This window comes from Mustelus asterias, chromosome 25, assembly GCF_964213995.1.
Source record: "Mustelus asterias chromosome 25, sMusAst1.hap1.1, whole genome shotgun sequence".
Lineage (NCBI taxonomy): Eukaryota > Metazoa > Chordata > Chondrichthyes > Carcharhiniformes > Triakidae > Mustelus > Mustelus asterias.
The window spans coordinates 14,555,257-14,565,741 of NC_135825.1; positions in this window are offsets into that span (position 1 = coordinate 14,555,257).

Below are 10,485 nucleotides of genomic sequence, written 5' to 3' on the forward strand. Positions count from 1 at the left end.
ACAGGACACAGACTTCAAGTCACAAAAATAACCTTCGACCACCACCCTGAGCTTCATCACCCTGAAGCTCTGAGCTTCAGGCTCAGAGAGAGGGACGCTACCCACTGCTCCATAAGGTCTCCATTCCTCGTCAGGTATTGAAAGCTATTTCCAACTCTAAAAGTTCCCCAAAGGGAGCAATTGATTCATCACGAGGTTGTGGGTGGAGTTGTCACGACCAAAATTGTTCTTATTGCAAGTGTTCACTAATGTTTTCCTTGCATGTCGATAGATTAATGATTTATATTTTGACTGAGTTGACAGACTTAGGGTGGGATTTTCCAGTCGCGCTCGCCCCAAGACCAGAAAATCCCGCCCAATGTCAACGGACTTTTGTATGATCCTGTCCCGACCGCTCTGATTCCCGTGGCGGGTGGGATGGTAAAATTCCGCCCATAGTCCCTGCAAATGCAATCACAATAAAATGAGATTTAAATATGATAAATAAAATTGGTCTTACTGAGCATATGAAACCATTTGAAGTTTTAAAGTTTATTTATTAGTGTCACAAGTAGTCTTACATTAACACTGCAATGAAGTTACTGTGAGAATCCCCTCGTCGCCACACTCCGGCACCTGTTCGGGTACACTGAGGGAGAATTTAGCATGGCCAATGCACCCTAACCAGCACGTCTTTCAGACTGTGGAAGGAAACTGGAGCACCCGGAGGAAACCCATGCAGACATGGGGAGAACGTGCAGACTCCGCTGGGAATTGAACCCGGGTCCCTGGCTCTGTGGGGCAGCAGTGCTAACCACTGTGCCACCGTGTTGAATTGATTAGTGAGACAACTATAGATTAAAAACCTTTCTGAGCAATAATGATCTATCAAGTCGCTCATTTTTCTTATCAGTTTTTATGCTAACGTTCTGCATTGGTAAATATTTCTGTGCATTATATTTTCCAACGGAACAATTGGGACTTCATTGTCAAAGAGGTTGAAGGACAGAAGAGAAATCGGGAAATGACAGAGAAGGCAATGAGAAATAGTGTGGGATTCTCCGGCCACACTCATAGAATCATAGAAACCCTATAGGAAAGAAAGAGGCCATTTGGCCCATCAAGTCTGCACCGACCACAATCCCTCCCAGGCCCTACCCCCTTATCCCTACATAGTGTATCCACTAATCCCTCTAACCTACACATCTCAGGACACTAAGGGGCAATTTTAGCATGGCCAATCAACCTGACCCGCACATCTTTGGACTGTGGGAGGAAACCGGAGCACCCGGAGGAAACCCACGCGGGCACAAGGAGAATGTGCAAACTCCACACAGACAGTGACCCAAGCCGGGAATCGAACCCAGGTCTCTGGAGCTGTGAAGCAGCAATGCTAACCACTGTGCTACCGTGCCGCCCAGTAAACCGGAGATTCCCATCCAACTTCAGTGGACCCTTACATGGTCAACTCCCTACCCACCCCCCCCCCCCTCCCCCCGCCACCCCCGCCCATTAGAATTCCAGTGGCAGGTGGGATGGGAGAATTCCGGCCATAGAGTCAAATTAGATACATTAAGAAATTTGTGGGGTCTTGCTCTATGCAAATTAGCTGCAATGTTTCCATTATAAACAACAGCAACAATAATTTAAAGGGATATTAGTGGTTGTCAAGGTTAATGCGGAGTGCTGAGGGCATAGAAGACATTATGTAAATTCGTTCTTATAAATTTCTATGATTTGATGGTGGAAAAGTATATGGAGTTATGGTAAGTAACTGAATAAATATCATTATTGCTGGAAAGTTAGCTTCACTCTCTGTTACTCCCATATGTTAAAACACTGAAAGGTATCAATGAGGAAGGTCATGCTTCTTGTACATGTGCCTTATCAAATAGTGAGTATTTGTTCGTGATTACAATTAGATGACTGATATAAGTATCCATTAATTGTACTTCAGAAAAATGTTTTTGATTAGGCGTTCCCGGTGGGTAGAAATCCTTGAAACAATTGTACTACAATTCAAAATAATATATATCTTTTAGCATTAGATATTGAAGTCACATGGGGTCCATGGTGAGCTGGTAAGGTGGATACAGAACTGCTTTGGTTATACAAGACAGAGAATAATGGTGGAAGGATATTTTTCTGAATGGAGATCTGTGCCCAGTGGTGTTCCACAGGGATCAGTGCTGGGACTCCCTGTTGTTTGTAATATATATAAATGATTTGGAAGAGAATGTAGGTGGTCTGATTAGTAAGTTTGCAGATGGCACAAAGATTGGGGAGCTGCAGATAGTGAGGAGGATTGCCAGATTCAGCAGGATATAGATAGGCTGGAGACTTGGGCAGAGAAATGGCAGATGGAATTTAATCCAGACAAATGCGAGGTGATGCATTTTGGAAGGTCTGATGCAGCAGGGAAGTATACAGTAAATGGCACATCCCTTAGAAGCATTAACATACAGAGGGTTCTTGGTGTACAGGTCCACAGTTCCCTAAAATGGCAACACGCATAGATAAGGTGTTTAAGAAGGTGCTTGGCATGCTTGCTTTTACTGGTCAGGGCATAGAGTGTAAAAAATGGGAAATCATATTGCAGCTGTATAGAACTTTAGTTAGGCCCCAGGTGGAATATTGCGTACAGTTCTGGACTCAATTGGCGTGGGAAGGAGCATCCAAAGTTTGCTGATGATGCTAAATTAAGTTGAAGGCTCTCACCAGAAGGATGTGGAGACTTTGGAGCAGGTACAGAAAAGGTTTACCAGGATGTTGCCTGGTTTGGAGGGTATTAGCTATGAGGAAAGATTGGACAGAACTGGTTTGTTTTCACTTGAATGTGGGAGACTGAGGGGTTGGGAGTTGGGGGGTGGGGGGGGGGGGCGGATGAGGGGGGGGGGGGGTTGTGCAGCCTGATTGAAGTTTACAAAATTATGAGAGGCATTGGTAGAATGGATAGTCAGTGTCTTTTTCCCAGTATAGAAATTTCAATTACTGGGGGACACAGGTTTAAGGTAAAAGGGGGAAAGGACATAGGAGATATGAGAGGCAATTGTTTACACAGAGGGTGGTAACTGCCTGGAATGCACTCCCAGAGGAGCTGGTAGAAGCAGATACAATAGCAATGTTTAAGAGGCATCTTGACAGATACATGAATAGGTAGGGAATGGAGGGATACGGACCGCGTAGAGGCTAAATGTCTTTAGATTAGAAAGACGTCATGTGTCAGCGCAGAATTGGTGGGCCAAAGGGTCCGTTCCTGTGCTGTACTGTTCTTTGTTCTTTGTTCTTATTCAGCATTTAACCTGGATTCCCAAAGGGCTTGATTCGTTTAATTGAATTCTTCGCGGAACATCATGTGGTCAACTTTGACTCAATTGACGTGGGAAGGAGCATCCAAAATTTGCTGATGATGCTAACTTAAGATGAAGGCTCTCACCATGAGGCTTGGGGAGAGGAATTTTCTTGGGCATTTGAGGTTAGAGGTCTCATAAATGACAAATGCGGGACAATGTAGGTAAATGTAAAATCTTAAGTTTTGAGGAAAGAGACAGAAAATGTAAATATACCTTTAATTGTGAGTTCTCATTTGAGTATAGGAAGGATTTCAGGTAAAGGATCTTTAGAAACCAGATCACAAGTTGAAAATCCTCCAATGAGGAGAAATGTGGAAGCATTGAATGCAAAAGCAAGAAAATTACAAATTTGTCCAAAATATCAGTTCGACAAGTATTAGTTAGATAACAGTTGGAAAAAAATTTTTAAGAACTCCATTGTAGAAAAGTATTTGGAGGCATGGATAAGAAACAACCATTTTTCTCCAATTCATTACCATATAATCCCTACAGTGCAGAAGGAGGCCTCATCACAACAGAGTCTCATCCTGTCCTTACCCAACATCCTCACAACCTCAGATACGGAGGGATACGGACCGCGTAGAGGCTAAATGTCTTTAGTTTAGAAAGGTGTCATGTGTCAGCGCAGAATTGGTGGGCCAAAGGATCTGTTCCTGTGCTGTACTGTTCTTTGTTCTTATTCAGTATTTAACCTGAATTCCCACCTGCAAAGCAGCACTCCCTCAATGCTGCACTGAAGGGTAAGCCGAGGTTCGGTACTTAAACCCTGGATAGAGGCTTTTGTGGCGAGTCATGACTCTAAACCCATGTCTACAATTGACAAAGCATCTTCTTGCATTCAGATGGGGTTTCTAAGTCAGCAGAGCATTAGTCTTATTGTTGATGAACCCCCTCAATTAAAGTATCATTGTCCAATCTAGGAAATTAACTGAGATGTATCAGACTCTGTAGCAGCTAAATATCTAAATGTTGCATACAGCAATGAAACAATTAATTTATCTTCTGGTACACTTTTGACATTGCTATTATGTGGTTCTGATAGGACTGTTTATAATTTGATTTTGTGAATGTATTTTAGATTGTTTTATTGTTTATAAGGCTAATATTTAATACCACAATGATGAATATGTTTTATTACAACCTAAATGTTCTTAGTCAGTTACCACTTAAGTGAACTAGTGCCATTACCAAAAGAGATTGAGTTTGAGATTAATGTACTCTTGATACGTTTATGTAAACGGAAAGTCACCATAGTCCCAGATGACCAGCAACTGAGATACATCCTCACAACGGAGTCTATTGGATAATAAATGGGAGTGAAAAGCCTGGCTTTTTTCTGTTATGTAGGCTGGAAATTGATGGAATCAGCATGTTTGAAATCAGTTGATATTCAAGTGTAGACTTGGTTGTATGGTAGGCATTTACAGCTGCCAGGTTGCATGCCAAAAAGTCCCACAAACAACAATGAGGTGAATAACCTGCTAATCTTTTCTGGTGGTTTTGATTAAAGGATGTGAATATTGGAGAATATCTGCCCTTCCTTTTTTGTGAAAGTTTACTTGAACAGGCAGACAGCCTGTGGATTAATATAGCATTTGAAAAACATCACTTGCAAAGCAGCACTCCCTCAATGCTGCACTGAAGTATAATTCGGTACTTAAACCCTGGACAGAGGCTTTTGTGGCGAGTCATGACTCTAAACCCATATCTACAATTGACAAGTTATTCAAGTAGCAGCGAGAGACTGTTTTAGTATACCACATGCTAATATCATAGAATCATAGAAACCCTACAGTGCAGAAGGAGGCCATTCGGCCCATCGAGTCTGCACCGACCACAATCCCACCCAGGCCCTACCCCCACATAGTTACCCGCTAATCCCTCTAACCTACGCATTTTAGGATTCTAAGGGGCAATTTTTAATCTGGCCAATCAACCTAACCCGCACACCTTTGGACTGTGGGAGGAAACCGGAGCACCCGGAGGAAACCCACGCAGACACGAGGAGAATGTGCAAACTCCACACAGACAGTGACCCGAGCCGGGAATCGAACCCGGGACCCTGGAGCTGTGAAGCAGCAGTGCTAACCATTGCGCTACCGTGCCACAGGTTAATAGGTCCTTAACCTGCTATAATTTATACACATAGGGTCAATGGGTGAAGGTCAGCTGTTCGAGTTTGGGCTGTTGATTTGCAATGATTGGCGATGATTGAATCTTTTTAGTCTGGAGATGGGACTTTTGATTCAACATTAGAAGTGACTGGTGATTTCTGGTTGACCTACAGACTAGTAGCTGCTTGCCCAACCAATGTTGGCGATTACTGTCTCAATGTTTCTGGGTATCGTTAATGGCTTGTGTTGCTGCCTTTGACAATGCTAGCAGCACCAGTCAGAGACAATATACCCCCTGTAATCAACAGATCGAACGGCCAAAATCCCAAAGCCATCTCAAATCTCAAATTTATTGCAATCATAGAATCCCTACAGTGTAGAAGGAGGCCATTCAGCCCATTGGGCCTGCACCGACAACAAGCCTATCCCCGTAACCCCGCCTATTTACCATGCTAAGCCCCCCGACACGAAGGGGCAATTTAGCGTGGCCAATCAACCTAACCTGCACATCTTTGGATTGTGGGAGGAACCCAGAGCACCCGGAGGAAACCCACGCAGGCACGGGGAGAATGTGCAAACTCCACACAGACAGTGACCCGAGGCCGCTATTGAACCCAGGTCCCTGAGGCTGGGAGGTAACAGCGCTAACCACTGTGCCACCGTGCCGCCTCATTTATGACACTCAGCATGATTCATGGAAACAGAAGAGTGATCACTTATATTTACTCAATGTCCAGGACTTACTTCCTGCGATGATGGCCTCCCCACTCCCTCTCGTGGGAGAAGTGTTGAGAATCCTGCGTTGCTTCCATAGGCGAGACACCATGCAATTTAAGTGCCCGAGGACACTTCAATGGCATTTGACAGGGAGTAACGACCTTTGGTGGCAATGCTCTGAGGTCCAGCCTGATGATTGTCACTGGATCTCTGGACACAGAAAAGTAGGGTGATGGAAGCTATGGGTGCAGTGAGGCGGGGGGGAAGGGGTCAGAGTGCAGGGGGTGGGGAGGAGGTTGGAGGACAGAGCTAATGGTGGCTTTCAGTGGGGGCTTCCTCCTTCCCAATGACTGGTCTGCCGATCAGGCATTGAAGGCCTGTGAATGAGGTGCCCCCTTCCCCCCCCCATCCACAACCAGGCCACAGGCAAAACTGTTAAAGTTAACGTTTATTTATTAGTCACAAGTAGGCTTACATTCACACTGCACTGAAGTTACTGTGAAAATCCCCGAGGGTTGACAGGGTGTGCTGGACACTTTCAAAAGATACGGGAGACCCAGTAAGTTCCTGAGCTACCACTGAATTCCAATGGACCCAGGTATACTGTGGTTCCTTAGGAAGCCTTATTGACACCCCGTAGATAGTGGGATTCCCGAGTCAGACCTTTCCTGATGTCTGATTTGATTTGATTTAAAATTGTCACATGTATTGGGATACAGTGAAGAGAATTGGTTTTTGCTATACAAAGCAATACAAAGCATACCATTCATAGAATACACAGGGGAGAAGGAAAGGAGATGGTGCAGAATATAGTGTTACTGTCATAGCTAGGGTGAAGCAAATAGGTCCATTCAAAAGTCTGATGGCAGCAGGGAAGAAGCTGTTCTTGAGTCAGTTGGCCCTCAGACTTTTTGTATCTTGTTCCCGACGGAAGAAGGTGGAACAGAGTATGTCTGGGGTGTGCGAGGTCCTTGATTATGCTGGCTGCTTTTCCGAGGCAGCGAGAAGTGTAGACGAGTCAATGGATAGGAGGCTGGTTTGCGTGATGTACGCTGGTTTATCTGGCGTATGATGAGGTTACTCTACAGATACTTCCCCTCACCACCCAATTCTCCTGCACTGGCCCAACCACCTCTCCCCTACCCTGATGATGCCCACTCTGTTGGGTCAATTAATACCTGCCCATTATCTCTCTTGCATTGAAATGACAGTAAACCTCAGCTCCTGCACCATGTCCTGGGGGATAGGGAGATTTACATTTTCTGATGCATGTGGAGGAATCTAAGCCCAATAACAAATGTAACACTGATATATTTCCTGTTGATATACCTATGTCATTTTGTGTTTGCTGACAGTTGTCATACTTTGGATCGGTCAGCATTGGGAATCCAGCACAGAGCCTCACTGACGTTTTTGATACTGGCGCATCCCCTCTTCCAATCCCACCAGTTTACTCTTCCCAGCAGTAGGAGGTGACACAATGGCTGAGTGGCCAGCACTGCTGCCTCACTGCGCCGGGGACTCAGGTTTGATTCCGGCCTTGGGTGACTGTCTGTGTGGAGTTTGCATGTTCTCCTCGTGTCCGTGCGTGTTTCCTCCGGGTGCTCCAGTTTCCTCCCACAGTCCAAAGATGTGCGGGTTAGGTTGATTGGCCATGCTAAATTGCCCCTTCGTCTCGGGGGGTTAGTAGGGTAAATACATGGTGTTACGGGGATAAGGCCTGGGTGGGATTGTTGTCAGTGTAGGCTTGATGGGCCGAATGGCCTCCTTCTGCACTGTTGTGATTCTATGAACAGCCATGTTTTAAGTAAATATTACCCTGTTGTTAAAGATGCTTTTTCCTCTTGAGTTTTCTCATTGCAGCGAGCAATTGTGTCGCTAGAGCTGGAAGAGAGTATTATTTCTGGACTAGTCACAGCTGGATAATGTGCTCTGTGAGAGATCGGATGGAAGCCTAAAATTTCACCGAGTTATCTCCGGGTTTGGGGAAAAAATTTACAGAGCTTTGATTGATTGGAGGTTTGAGGTGTAGTCTTTGTCTCCCTCTGGAGGTGGGTGAATCTTAGGGTGGATTTAGGTTGCAACTTTAACAGTGTAAAACTATCTCCAATATTGAGCCTGTGAGGCTGAGTTACAGATCATTGAATTACCACAGCAACATGTACTTTTCCAATGCATATTATAATCTGGAGCTGCCGTACAGTCACATCACATGGCTGACTGGGAACTCTGCCATTCTTTACGACCTAACACTGATATGTTACGATAACTTGGAAGGCTTTGAACGTTATGGTGTAAAGTTACAAAGGGCTTGTTATGGTAGAATTAAAGTGATGGACACAAAATGGTTACCTGGCACGCAAAATGGTTACCTGGGAAGGGACATTAAAAGGCACTGGCTTTTGGCACAGACAGTTACACAAAAAGTTAAAACCTGCAGTATCTGAATTGCTGCAGGAAGCTGGTCAGAGCTTGAGGCACTTTAGATAAGAGCAGACCCAGAACAATGAGTCTGATAATAAGGTCAGCCACAGATGGGGACATAAATACATAAATGTAACAAGATCAGCCACTGAATGTATAGATCGAAAGCAGTCATTGATAGAGGACATAACTGCATAAATGTATCCATTCTATGAACAATGATATGTTAACTGTCCATGTCCGTATCTGTCTGCTTATAATGATGTGTTAACTATCGATGTCCGTATCTGTCTAGTCAACTTGTAACGATGTGTTAACGGCTAATGTCCGTACTGCCTATTGTCTAAAAGGTATAAAAATGATCAACTACTATTGTGTAGTTGAGAAGGTAGCTGCCAAGTACTGCGGAGTACCAGTGCTTTCTCCCAAAGCCTTGTCCAAAATAAAGCTGTATTATTGAAACCTCCAAGTCTGACTCCGAAGTGGTAAATTTCCCACAACAATTGGCGTAGTCGGCAGGATCTCATTGCTGGTAAGTTCAATCGATTAGCCACGATCGGAAAGCCGGGGTAGAGATCACTGAATCTATGGGAGTCAGACAGGGTCAACAATACAGTTTAAAAGGGGTTAAAAATTAAGGGGTATTTATAGTGATAAGTATTGATTGTATATGGCATAGTGATAAGTACTAACTGCTGATAGTGATAAGTAACTGTTACTTGTGCTGACCGACTAGAGGACAAGGAAGTGCCTGTCTCAAACGTGCAGCCTTAGACCAATTGTTAAGAGGGGAAATCCCCCATGCGAAGGTCAGGACCCTGAAGTGGGCATAGAGACACCAAGGGCACTTAGGATTGTGAAGCACAAGTGGCAAAGGTCAGTTAACATCAAACTCTGTGGTGGCGAACAAACACAGAGTTGCCACCTGTTTGCATGAAAGTTTGTATAGTTGGGTACTGGACTCTCAATGTTGTAAAGCGGTGCGGAAAAGGAGCTGATCAACTCTGACCTAGAGCCGGACTCCGGTGGAGAAACACATTGTCGAGGCGGTAATAGTGGAAGCCGTGAGTATAAATTGAAACCCTGAGATGGTAGTGAAACACAGTGCTAGAGTAGTAATAGTGGCCGGGGTAGTGAAGTCCCTACAGTAGAGAGCACACTTTACTAGGGAGTAATCATGGCCGTACGGTGCCTAAAACACGTTGCCAAGGAGGCAATAGTGACCGGGGGTAGTGAAGTTTGCGAGATGGCAGATAAAGAAGTTAAGAGGGGATGTGCAGGTTCTCTCATTGAAGTGTACATGACAGACAGACGAGCGTTAATAAAGAGGATGCAAAGAGATGGCTGGGATGCTTCTCAGACCTTAGAACAGCAGAGAAAGTGGATAGATGGGGAAAAGAGAAACAAGACAAAGAAGACAGGGGTATTATTAGTACATCAGTTAGCTGGACTAATTGAGCAAGTAGTCGCCTCTACTAAAAAGCGGAGTGAAGATAAAGAAAAGATTAGAGAGTTAGAATCCAGAGTAAGGGAACTGGAGAAACAAAACCAAGTGTTAGAAGAGAATCAATGGAGAGGGGAATCTGTTCCTCTACCTCCTTATGAGTCCACACGACAGGGACCAACCGCTCCTCCAGAGGAGTGGGAAGCGCTAGAACACAACTTAGTGCCAGTAACCGGAGGGGGAACAGATGCACAGCCAAAAGTGAATTATAAACCATTCACCCCAGGTGAAAGGCAGAAGATAATGGCTTCCCTGGGTAAATTACATCCTAGAAGCACAAACACTAAATTCTGGGAAGAATTAGATACAATTTGGGTAGGACACCAATTACACCTGAGAGACGTACACCAGCTGGTCAGGGCAGCCTGTCCAGCGGATAAGTGGGGGCAGGTAG